The sequence below is a fragment of the Bos indicus genome, chromosome 21 (genome assembly GCF_029378745.1).
Source record: "Bos indicus isolate NIAB-ARS_2022 breed Sahiwal x Tharparkar chromosome 21, NIAB-ARS_B.indTharparkar_mat_pri_1.0, whole genome shotgun sequence".
Classification (NCBI taxonomy): Eukaryota; Metazoa; Chordata; class Mammalia; order Artiodactyla; family Bovidae; genus Bos; species Bos indicus.
The window spans coordinates 17,657,139-17,669,642 of NC_091780.1; the positions used below are offsets into that span (position 1 = coordinate 17,657,139).

The 12,504-nt window shown below is 41.4% G+C and overlaps 1 protein-coding gene and 1 pseudogene across 2 annotated transcripts in view; both read left to right on the plus strand.

The window, feature by feature from the left end:
• The window catches only part of AGBL1 (AGBL carboxypeptidase 1), a 932,974-nt gene that overhangs the window by 424,163 nt on the left and 496,307 nt on the right, over positions 1-12,504 (plus strand). The window lies entirely within an intron of this gene.
• LOC139178365 (inositol polyphosphate 1-phosphatase pseudogene) overlaps positions 1-12,504 on the plus strand; it is a 77,600-nt pseudogene that overhangs the window by 62,336 nt on the left and 2,760 nt on the right.

The following is a 12,504-nucleotide window of genomic DNA, read 5'->3' on the forward strand; positions in this document are numbered from 1 at the left end:
GGAAGCCTAGAGTATTGCAGTCCATGGGGTCAGAGTGAGTCAGACACGACTGAGCTACTGAACAAGTTAGCACACTAAATGGACAGAATCCCTTTCATCCTGGAACCTAGAAAAAAAATTACTTGCCCCCACCTCCGGAAAGATGTGCAAAGGGACAGAATGAAAAGTCTCTCTATTTTTCATTATATATTTTTACTTAAATAAATATACTTTGCTATTTTTTTTCCTTTATGAAATTAACTTCTGGGACTTGCCTGGTGTTCCAGTAGTTAGGACTCCTTGCTTCCACTGGAGGAGGTGTGGGTTTGATTCCTGGTTAGGGAACTTGGATCACACACACCATGCTGTGAGGCCAAAAACAAACAAAGAAAAGCAATAATTTCTTCCTTAAAGGCTAAAAACCAGAGCAATCATTTGATTTGTTAGATATGCAACAATCTTTGATCTTTTGTGGATGTACATGGAGAGCTTTTTATTTGCAATGGGGCTATCCTTGGCACATAAAGTTTTTTTGATTCCATCAGGTGAAGAGGAGGCTTACTCAACAGGTTCGTGGCCATTTCCTTACTTAAGAGGCCTTCCCAGGTGGTGCACTGGTAGGGAATCCACCTGCTAATGCAGGAGATGCAAGAGACGTGAGTTCGAGCCCTGGGTTGGGAAGATCCTCTGGAGAAGGAAACAACAATCCATTCAGTATTCTTGCCTGGAAAATTTCATGGACAGAGGAGCCTGGCGGTTATAGTCCCTGGGGTCACCAACAGTTGGACATGACTGCTCATGCACGTATGCCTTACTTAAGATCCTCTGGGAGCAATTCCAATAGCTGACATCTTTGTTTTCTGAAGAGGACAGTGCACCCAAGGCATACTCAACATAAAAGGGATCATTATAAAGATCTGTCTTAACTCATTCAGGAGAATTGTAGAATCAGGAATGTATGATTAGGGTATCATGTCTAAGGGAAAACGTCTCTACTATGCTTCAAACTTCATATCTTAAAGAAAGAGTTGAAACCAGTTTTTTTTTTTTTAATTTAAATTTGTTTAGTTGGAGGCTAATTACTTTACAATATTGTATTGGTTTTGCCATACATCAACATGAATCCACCACGGGTGTACAGGTGTTCCCCATCCTGAACCCCCCTCCCACCTCCCTCCCCGTACCATCCCTCTGGGGCATCCCAGTGCACCCACCCCAAGCATCCTGTATCCTGCATCGAACCTGGACTGGCTATTTGTTTCACATATGATATTATACATGTTTCAATGCCATTCTTCGCAATCATCCCACCCTCTCCCTCTCCCACAGAGCCCAGAAGACTATTCTATACATCTGTGCTGTCTCTCATACAGGGTAATGAGAGACATCTCATTACCATCTTTCTAAATTCCATATATATGCGTTAGTATACTGTATTGGTGTTTTTCTTTCTGGCTTACTTCACTCTGTATAATCGGCTCCAGTTTCAACCACCTCATTAGAACTGATTCAAATGTATTCTTTTCAATGGCTGAGTAATACTCCATTGTGTATATGGACCAAGACTAGTTTTGAAACTAAACAAGATTAGAAGTCTTTTGGGGACCGCTTGCAGGATACATCTGCCTGGTAGTCATATTGTCCAGAATTATGCAGGATTATTGGCTTAAAGGGTGTCAAAGGAGTATATAAATCATCATCTTTCATTCAGTTCAAAATAAAAATTTGTTTTCTGCCAGTAGAGTAGAAAATGGATATTAGAAACACACACCACACTCATCTGGTCTCCTAATTCCTCTGAGATTTTCTGAGCCTGAGATGAGTAGGAATCTCAGATTCTTCCATGTAAGATCCTTGGTCTCTGTCCATTTGCGGTGTCTTCAGTCCCATGAGAGGTCTGGTGTGGAGGGAACACTAATGGAATAAACGTGGAAAGAATGATTGGTGAATAGTAGAAAAAAAATAGTACCGCTTTTCTTGTTGGAAAGCAGGTCGACTGCCCCCTTCTTACCACTTTAAAAAGTGAGTTCAGGACTTCCCTGGTGGTCCAGTGGTTAAGAGTCTGTGCTTCTATTGCAGGGGGTGCAGGTTTGATTCCTGGTCAGGGAGAATCCCAGGGACGGGGGAGCCTGGTGGGCTGCCATCTATGGGGTCTCACAGAGTTGGACTCGACTGAAGTGACTTAGCAGCAGCAGGGAACTAAGATCCCACATGCCACAGGGTGCAGCCAAAAAAAAAAAAAAAAGAGAGAGAGAGAGAACCACCCCACCACCACCCCCTGCCCTGCAAAAACAAACAAACAAAAAGAGTTAAATCAACCCAACAAGAAGGCTCAGCAGGCTGGCTGAAACCAGGTCAGGTAAACTACTACAACTAGATACCAACTTGAAGAAACATGAAGATCAAGTCAGTTTTCTCTAACATTTAAAGGATGGATTTCTTTTTTAAAAGAAAGTAAAACTTCAAGAAGAAGATGACAAAATAAAAATAATTATAATTACCTTTATATATACGTTGCTCAGTTGTGTCTGACTCTTTGTGACCCCTTGGAGTGTAGCCCACCAGGCTCCTCTGTCCATGGGAATCTCTAGGCAAGAATACTGGGATGGGTTGCCATTCTCTTCTCTAGGGATATAATATCCCATATTATTCTTTATGCTAATAAGCTGCACTTATTTGCCAGGCGATGCACTATTCATTTGCATCAGTGTTCTATTTCCCCCAGTAATTTTACGTGAGCCACAGTCTCATTGTCTCTTTTAAGAAATGAAAACATTGAAGCAGAAAGAGGTTGAAGAGTACACCTAAGGGCATGCTAGAACTACATTCCTGTTATAGATTGATTATCCTGGGTTGCAGACTGTAGGGGAGTTTTTAGGTTGATAGCAGATATCATATGTAGGGTAGGTATTACAAGGAAAGTGAAGTTGATGAGAAAATAGATGGGAAATTAGACATCTTGGGGTACCTTTGAGCACTGTTCAGCCAAAATCTGTATGAATTATTTATATGTTACAGAATTAGTTAACCATGAGCTTATAACTTTTTTCCTCCTTGCCTTAAAAGTTTAATAAAGCTTTCTGAGTCTTATTTGTTTATTTTGGCATGTAGTTTTACCTTTTTACATGCATGCGTGTTCAATCCCTCAGTCAGATCTGACTCTTTGCTAGCCCACCAGGCTCCATGGGATTATCTAGGCAAGAAAACTGGAGTGAGTTGCCATTTCCTCCTCCAGGGGATCTTCTCCAAGCAGGGATCGAACCTGCATCGGCAATCAAATCCTTTACTACTGAGCCACCTGGAAAGCTCTAGCTTTACCTTCTTAGCCTACCTACATACAATAATCTTGTGAGTATAATAGGACCCTCTGATAGTGCCTGCTTTGGGGAGGTGTTCTGAGGAAGATCAGATCTATTGCTACTATTTTCCCAGAAGGTTCACATTTTTGGAACTTGCTGCCAATTCAGCAAGATGACTAGAAATTGCGTTTCTTCTGATTTTCCTCTGGTCTCATTTCATCTTGACTAGGGTGTATGTGCTCAAAAACATGAAGGAAACAGAAGCCATAGTCAGTACCTGTGTTCATTTGACTCTAAGATCTACTCTCTTTGGTGTTAGTTTGCCTGAAAGTAAGTAGCAAAGAAATCTTCATTCACTATCCTTATATCAAACATTGAAAGTACGTTTCTCAATTCTCGTTCTTATACCTAATTGGGGTGAGAATAAAGATGTGGGGATTTAAAATTGAGATCCTATGAAATTTTGCGCCAATTTAAGCCTTGATTCTAGTATATAATTTTGTTTGCTTCCTTAAGAAAGCAATCCTTATGTTGGAATCAGTTACCTAGCTATATTACCTGGTGACTTGCTACATGTTTAAAATCCTAGAGGATTTCAAAATGAGGAAAGAATTTAGAATCAAAGTTTGAACATAAATTGATGACAAAAGATTCCTGCTTCTGAATAAGGTAGAGGAAAGAACTCAGTAGGTGGACTATTTTTTGTGTGTCAGATCAACTCAGAAATCAGGCCAGATCAACTCAGAAAAAGAGGATGCTTACTGGGCACTGGGTTCAACTTGGTGTCCTTGTCTTGGGTGTCAGATGCAGCTGCTTAGACATGAGTTGACAAGTTGTGCATTAAGAACTATAAATGGGTGCTCATTGAACATAGAGCTTCCCAGGTATCTTCCTTGGAGACTAGGATCCAGAAAGTCTGAGACGTCATTTGGGAACTACCATGTTTAACAAATATCCTGGGTCTTCCCTGGTGGTCCAGTGATTAAGTATCCACCTTGCAATGCAGGGGATACAGGTTTGATCTCTGGTTGGAAAAGTAAGATCCCACATGCTGCTGAGCAACTAAACCCAACCACCGTAACTCCTGAGCCCTTGTGCCACAACTAGAGTCCATGAGCTGCAATGGAAGATCTGGTAAAGTGCCATGTGCCACAACTACGACCTGATACAGCCAAATAAATGAAAAAAAAAAAATTTTAACAAATCCTAGCAGATTCTTACTATTAGAGAAGTTTGAGAGATTCTGTGGAGAGAGGGAATTTGTGGGCTGTCAGAATTAATTGGACTACCCTTTAGTTTTTCCTCGCTACTTCCCCCAGATTCCCTGGTTCCTTACTATTAGTTCTGCATCATTGACTCTTTAGCTCAGCTCTGCCTTCACTGGACCCAATGTTGTAGGTATTCAACAACAGGGAACAATGGCAGAAGCAAGGAAATGCAAAATGGAATGCAGCTTTTCTGGTAGCAGCATTGAAAGCCAGTGACCTAAAGGAAGGTTTCCCAGGCGGCTCAGTGGTAAAGAATCTGCCTGCTAATGCAGGAGATGCAGGAGACACAAGTTCGATCCCTGGGTCAGGAAGATCCCCTGGAAGAGGAAATGGCAATCCACTCCAGCATTCTTGCTTGGAAAATCCCATGGACAGAGGAACCATGGAGAGTGGGCTTATAGTACAATTCAGTTCCGTCGCTCAGTCGGGTCCAACTCTTCGTGATACTATGGACCACAGCATACCAGGCCTCCCTGTCCATCGCCAACTCCCAGAGTCTATTCAAACTCACCTCCATTGACTCAGTGATGCCATCCAACCATCTCATCATCTGTCGTCCCCGTCCCCTTCTCCTTCTGTCTTCAATCTTTCCCAGCATCAGGGTCTTTTCAAATGAGTCAGCTCTTTGCATCAGATGGCCCAAGTATTGGAGTTTCAGCTTCAACATCAGTCCTTCCAATGAACACTCAGGATTGATCTCCTTTAGAATGGACTGGTTGGATCTCCTTGCAGTCCAAGGGACTCTCAAGAGTCTTCTCCAACACCACAGTTCAAAAGCATCCATTCTTTGGTGCTCAGCTTTCTTTATAGTCCAACTCTCACATTCATCCATGACTACCGGAAAAACCAAAAGCCTTGACTAGACAGACCTTTGTTGGCAAAGTAATGTCTCTGCTTATAGTCCATGGGGTCACAAAGAGTCTGAAACGACTGAGTGACTGAGCACCCCTTCACTGGGCTCCTAGCATCTCCTGGAGCCCACCATCCTGTCTCTTACATCATAGCCCTTTGCTATTTCTCCTACTAACCCTGAGCTTTATCTCTGTCATTATGACCCGTGTGAGAAATTTGGTTGTTTAGTGTCCAAACAAACCATTTTCTGCCTCAAAGGTTAAAGGATGTTATGATCTTATTTTCTCATTTGCTGGTTTTTGGATAATTATTCTAGGTATATGCATTCTAGGCCAGAGGACCTCAATCTTACATGGAGTTCCCTGGAGAATTTTACAGATCACACCCCTCCTCTTTTTAAAGGCTCCGGGAACCTTTAATGTGTCCCGAGTAGAAACCTACTGCCCTAGGAAGACTTGTGACCCCTCCACTGGCCCACAGGGTAGTGGAACTGGGTTTTTAATAAACTTCACTTTCATGGTAGGAGCTTCTAAAGGAACCAACCACAGTAGCATCTTGCTCAAACTCTCTTTTCATCTTTTTTTTTTTTTTTAATTCATTTATTTTAATTGGAGGCTAATTACTTTACAATATTGTAGTGGTTTTTGCCATACATTGACATAAGTCATCCATGGGTGTACATGTGTTCCCCATCCTGAACCCCCCTCCCACCTCCCTCCCCATCCCATCCCTCAGGGTCATCCCAGTGCACCAGCCCTGAGCACCCTGTCTCATGCATCAAACATGTTTCAATGCTATTCTCTCAAATCATCCCACCATCGCCTTCTCCCACAGAGTCTCTCTTTTCTTTTTAAAAAAAACATCTATTTATTTGGCTGCAGCAGATCTTAGTTGTGGCATGTGGGATCCTTAGTTGCAGCATGGGGGATCTAGTTCCCTGACCAGGAGTTGAACTGTGGGCACCCTGTGTTGAGAATGCAGTCTTGGCCACTGGACCACCAGGTAAGCCCCCCAAACTCTCTTTTCTAGAAGAGAAGAATTTGCAATGAACTCTGTTTGTGCCTAGCCACATTCCTCCCCCAAGCCCCATCCGAGAAGGACTTGTTACAGTATTTGGTGTTTATGTAGTACTTGTCTCCCTGGAGCAGACGTACCATGCACATTTGTTTTAAGATCTCATTAATTCTCACAGATTTTTTTACTTAGGATTTCACAGGAGTATCACACCAATATATAAATGTTGAAACATTATTTCAAATATATATGTATGTGCCATATGATTTTTTAACTTAATATTTACATCACATAACCATTCATGCATACATGTTTGTCTCTATGTATACAGAAGCATAAACTATATATGACATATATTAAACACACACCCCCCCACTGCCAGTGTGCTTATATTTATCAACAGTGCTTTTCAAAGCCTTCTTTTAATCTTTAGTGCCCTATTTTTTTCTTTCCCTTTCCCTTTGCAGGAGTTTTCATCTCTCTTTATTACTGAAATCCCCTGGTGACACTTCTGGGTAGCTCACTCACAGTGATTGCTTATTTCTCATATGCTCCTGGTGGCAAAGTTGTCGCATAGTGATCAAACGATTGCAGCATCCATTGCTTGAAATCTCGCATCCAGTCCCTCCCTGCTTTATTCAGTCCATACAAAGTCTTTCCTGTCTGGGATTCCTTTTTTTTGGGGGGGAAAAACTTTTTATTCTATATTAGTATAGCTGATTAACCTTGCTGTGATCATTTCAGGTGCCCAGCAGAGTGACTCCGCCATACACATACATGTATCCATTCTCCCCCAAACTCCCCTCCCATCCAGGCTTTCACATAACACTGAGCAGAGTTCCCTGTGCTAGACAGTAAGTCCTTGTTGGTTATCCATTTAAAATATATTGATAGCAGTATGTGCATGTCCATGGGCTGCCCAGCTGGCTCAGATGGTAAAGAATTTGCCTGCAGTGCAGGAGATGTGGGTTTGATCCCTAGGTTGGGAAGATCCTTAGAGAAGGGAATGGCTACTTCTCCTCGGTATTCTTGCGGGGAGAATTGCGTGGACAGAGGAGCCTGGAGTCACTACAGTCCATGGCGTCACAGAGTCAGACATGACTGAAGCAACTAACACTTTACTTCACACATGTCCATCCTGAACTCCCTAACTATCCCTCCCCACCCCCATCCTTCCCCTCAGCAACCATAAGTTTGTTCTCTAAGTCTGTGAGTCTATTTCTGTTTTGTAAGTTCATTTGTATCATTTCCTTTTAGATTCTGCTTGTAAGCGATGTCATACAGTATTTCTCTTTCTCTGTGTGACTTACTTCACTCAGTATGAAAATCTTTAGGCCCATCCATGTTGCTGCAAAAGGCATTGCTTCATTCATTTTCATGAATGAGTGATATTCCACTGTATATATGTACAGCATGTTCTTTATGCATTCCTCTGTCGGGGGACACTTAGGTTGCTTCCAAGTCTTGGCTATTGTAAACAGGCCTGCAATGAACATTGGGGTGCATGTGTCCTTTCAGATAATGTTATGCCCAGGAGTGGGATTCCTTTTCTTTAGTCAATTGCCTGCAAAACCTGAGCTGCTCTATTAGTTGAAAAATAGATATTGGTAAACCTCATTGCCAGCTTCTATTTCAAAAGACAGTGCCACATAAGAGTTGAGAATACAGAATATAACAAGGGGTCAGACTGATCTGGGTTCAACTCCTACCACTTTCTAAGTGTATGGTCATCCTGAGCCCCTTCTGCTGGGTAGCTATGAGGCTGAGTTCAGATTGCCATGCATTGAGTGGAGTGCAGTGTGCCTGATGCGTGATAGGTGATCAATAGATGTTGACATTCTTATTATCATCATTGATTCTGCCAAGGCTTCAAGTTTCAGATCAAATTTTTCCTCTTTTTTAAGATCGTCTTTGACTGCACAGGGAAACTTCTTGACTTGTCTCCTTGTTGTATCATTTTCACTTGTGTATGCCCCATTTATGAATATTCCTTTTTTTTTTTTTTGATAGCATTTCTCTTCCCGCCTAGACTGTAAACTCGTGAGGGTAAGGATGTGACTTAAATCATTGTATCTCTACAGCCAGACACACAAGTGTATCATGAGCATATGGGGACAGGCAGGGAAATTGCTACCTACAAATACTTTGATTAAAAACTGCTTGTGAATTTCTTCACTGGCTGTGTGGGAAGAAAGCACTAGACAAGGCATTCAAGGCCTTGGTCACCTTTTTCTAACTAGTCCTCAATTGGACATTTACATGAACCTTGCTATATCTGGCTTTTTGAATGGAAGTCTAGAAACTCTGTTCATTGCAAAGATTTTGACAAGCTAAAGCTCAAACTGCTGATTTCCTCTAGATGATAAGGAACACATTAAGCAGAGGGTGCAGTTTCTCAAATTCCATTGGTAGAATCTGCACTCCAGTCATGTGGCTTCTCTGCTTCAGTCCAGGTTAATTTCAAGGGCAGGCCACTTAAACCCCAGAGGGACTTGAAACCTTGTATGGACATCACTGTAGGTTTGCCTGTTTTCTTTCCTCTGCTAAGGAGACAATCATTTCATGTGCTGGTGAAAAGTTTTAAACCATCTCATTATCAGTCTTTGCAAGCCCTTTAATGGCACAGCTTCCATTGTGATTGGGTCTGAATTGGGCTGAAACTCTCATCAGTAAGACTCCTGTTCTTATTTCTTCTAAATGGCAGATTCTTGTTTATGGCCATTCCTGTCACCACCAAGGAATCGTGAGCAGGGTTTGGAAATTCCTTAGCTAATATTTCAGTGATTAGGGTTATTAAAAGAGTGTTACGTTCAATGGATGTGAGAGGGACATGGCAGAATTAAGAGAGATGAATGATCAATCTTGACACTGAATGGGAACAGAATTTTTTGTTTCCCCTCTGTGAATGCAGTTTGCCTAAATGAAGCAGGGAAGGTCAAGTGGATTTTGATTGATATTTTAAAATCCTGTTTCCAATCTTTGATGAGGTCATTGGGTTACAGTGATGGTGGCTTCTCTGCATAAACTTTGCATCTTCAGGGCATCCTGTTGCTTCTATTTTAATAAGTAGAATATGGAGAGAATTGATGAGCATTTGAAGAGTAATATAATGTCTTGAGAGCTTCCTAGGTGGTGCTAGTGGTAAAGAAACCACCTGCCAATGCAGTAGATGTAAGAGACACAGGTTCAATCCCTGGGTCAGGAAGATCCCCTGAAGGACGGCATGGTAATCCACTCCAGTATTCTTGCCTGGAGAATCGTATCATGGACAGAGGAGCCTGGTGGGCTACAGTCCATAGGGTCACAAAGAGTCAGACATGACTGAAGCAACTTAGCATGCATATATTGTGTTGAATGGTGATCCCCCCAAAAGAGATGTGTGTATGTCTTAACCTTCAGAACTTGTGAATGTTTAGAAAGAGGGTCTTTGTGGATATAAGTAAGAATCTGGAAGTGAGATCATATTGGATTATGATCTCAAAGAGAGCCAGGAGTTACCAGAAGCTGGAAGAGGCAAGGAGGGCTTTTACCCCAGAATCTCTGGAAGGAACACAGCTCTGCCCACCTCAGTTTTGGCACCATGGCATCCAGAATGGCAAGAGAATAAACTTCTGTTGTTAAGTAACTGAGTTCGTAATTTTTAATGACAGCCCCAGGAGATGAATACAGTTGACTACGATTTATGTCAGTGTTTGTGTTCAGTTGCTCAGTTGTGTCTGACTCTGAAGCCTCATGGACTGTAGCCCACCAGGCTCCTCTGCCCACAGAATTCCCCATGCAAGAATACTGGAGTGGGTTGCCACTTCCTACTCCAGGGGATTCTTCCCAACCCAGGGATCGAACCTGCATCTCTTAAGTCTCTTGCACTGGTAGGCAGGTTCTTTCCCACCAGCTTTACCTGAGAAGCTTAGGATTTATATCAGGGAGGCAAATTAAAAGACCTGGTCAAGGTGTAAGTTATCTTACTGCTTATTAGGTTGTGTGGCATTGGACAAAGATATTCTCCAATATCTGATTGGTTGGTTCATTGATAGATTCATTTATTCATCATCATGTACTTAGTAATCTTTTCAGTAAATACATTCTGACTTTCTTTTGTGCTCCAACCACTGTGGTAGACATTTTGATGACTAGATGTATTTCCAAACATTAAAAAAAATTACACTTAATGAAAAGAGACCAGTTATTACAGTATGTGTTTGTTAAATTTTCTTTTTCTGATTATAAATATTCTAATGGGAGAAAATGCTAATTGGAGAACATTTAGAAAATATAGATGGGCAAAAATAATAAAAGTAACCCATTATTTCAACACCAAGGGATTAATCATAGTTAATATTTTAATAGATTTACTTACACCCATTATATGAATGTGTGCGTGCTAAGTCACTTAGGTAGTGTCCGACTCTTTGTGACCCTATGGACAGTAGCCCACCAGGCTCCTCTGTCCATGCTGTTCTCCAGGAAGAATACTGAAGTGGGTTGCCATGCCCTCCTTCAGGGGATCTTCCTGACCCAGGGATTGAACCCGTCTTTTATTCCTGCATTGGCAGGTGGGTTCTTTACCACTGGAAGCAAATATATATAATATTGAATTTTATAATACTGTGATATATATATTTGCTTCCTTGCCTTTCTAAAAAAAATAAAAGAACATGTATATAATTTGTGTTAGTGTTTCCTTTCCTCATGCCAAAACTGTTCTTCTGAGACATCATTTTTAATGACTCAATAGTAAATACTTTGTCACAAAGATGGAAAATAATTTATTTGCTATTGTCGGAATTTCAGTTATTTCCATGAATGCTATTGTTGTCAATCTTTGCTCATATCATTGATTATTACCTAAGGAATAACTCCCATAATGGAACTGCTAGGTCAAGCCTCTTCACATTTTTCTCTCTTGTACTAAGTTGCACCAAATTGTGCTTAGAGACACGTCCCAACTTGCACTTTTACATGAAGTTTGTGACAGTGCCCACGTCCTGAGCGTCTGTTCTGAAAGTCATAAGGAAGGTTGTGTGTTGCCAACGTTCAAAGTTGCTTTCCTCTTTGAGCGTTTATGTCAGACTTCAGGTTGGTGGTCCTCATTATCAGGCTAATGTACATTTAAAAAGAAAAATCTCATCAAGAGAACTTGCTGCGGAAACGATTACTTAAATTCTGTTAAACAGTCATTAAGCACCTATGATAAGCATGAGACTTTTGTTATGTCTGGTACTGTGCAAAGATAAATGATGTGATTCATTGAAAGAACACATAGTTTATAGCGGGATAAAACCTGTGCATACCTGCGAAGACATATGTGGCCTATGAATATATGACAAGGAAGAGGCAGTATATACCCTCATATGGACTCAAGCGAAAGGGGTGATGGAGTCAAATTTTCTTGGAAGATATGACATGGAGATGAGTCACCAAAGCAAGGCAGGATTTTAAAAGATGGAGATTATAAGGCCAGAAGAACAGCATGAACAAAAGTTTTAAAAGGCTAGAGTACATCAAGGCTGTATATTGTCACCCTGCTTATTTAACTTATATGCAGAGTACACCATGAGAAACGCTGGGCTGGAAGAAGCACAAGCTGGAATCAAGATTGCTGAGAGAAATATCAATACCCTCAGATATGCAGATGACACCACCCTTATGGCAGAAAGGGAAGAGGAACTAAAAAGCCTCTTGATGAAAGTGAAAGAGGAGAGTGAAAAAGTTGGCTTAAAGCTCAACATTCAGAAAACGAAGATCATGGCATCTGGTCCCATCACTTCATGGCAAATAGATGGGGAAACAGTGGACACAGTGTCAGACTATTTTTCTGGGCTCCAAAATCACTGCAGATGGTGATTGCAGCCATGAAATTAAAAGACGCTTACTCCTTGGAAGAAAAGTTATCACCAACCTAGATAGCATATTCAAAATCAGAGACTTGACTTTGCCAACAAAGGTCCATCTAGTCAAGGCTATGGTTTTTCCAGTGGTCATGTATGGATGTGAGAGTTGGACTGTGAAGAAAGCTGAGTGCCGAAGAATTGACGCTTTTGAACTGTGGTGTCGGAGAAGACTCTTGAGAGTCCCTTGGACTGCAAGGAGAT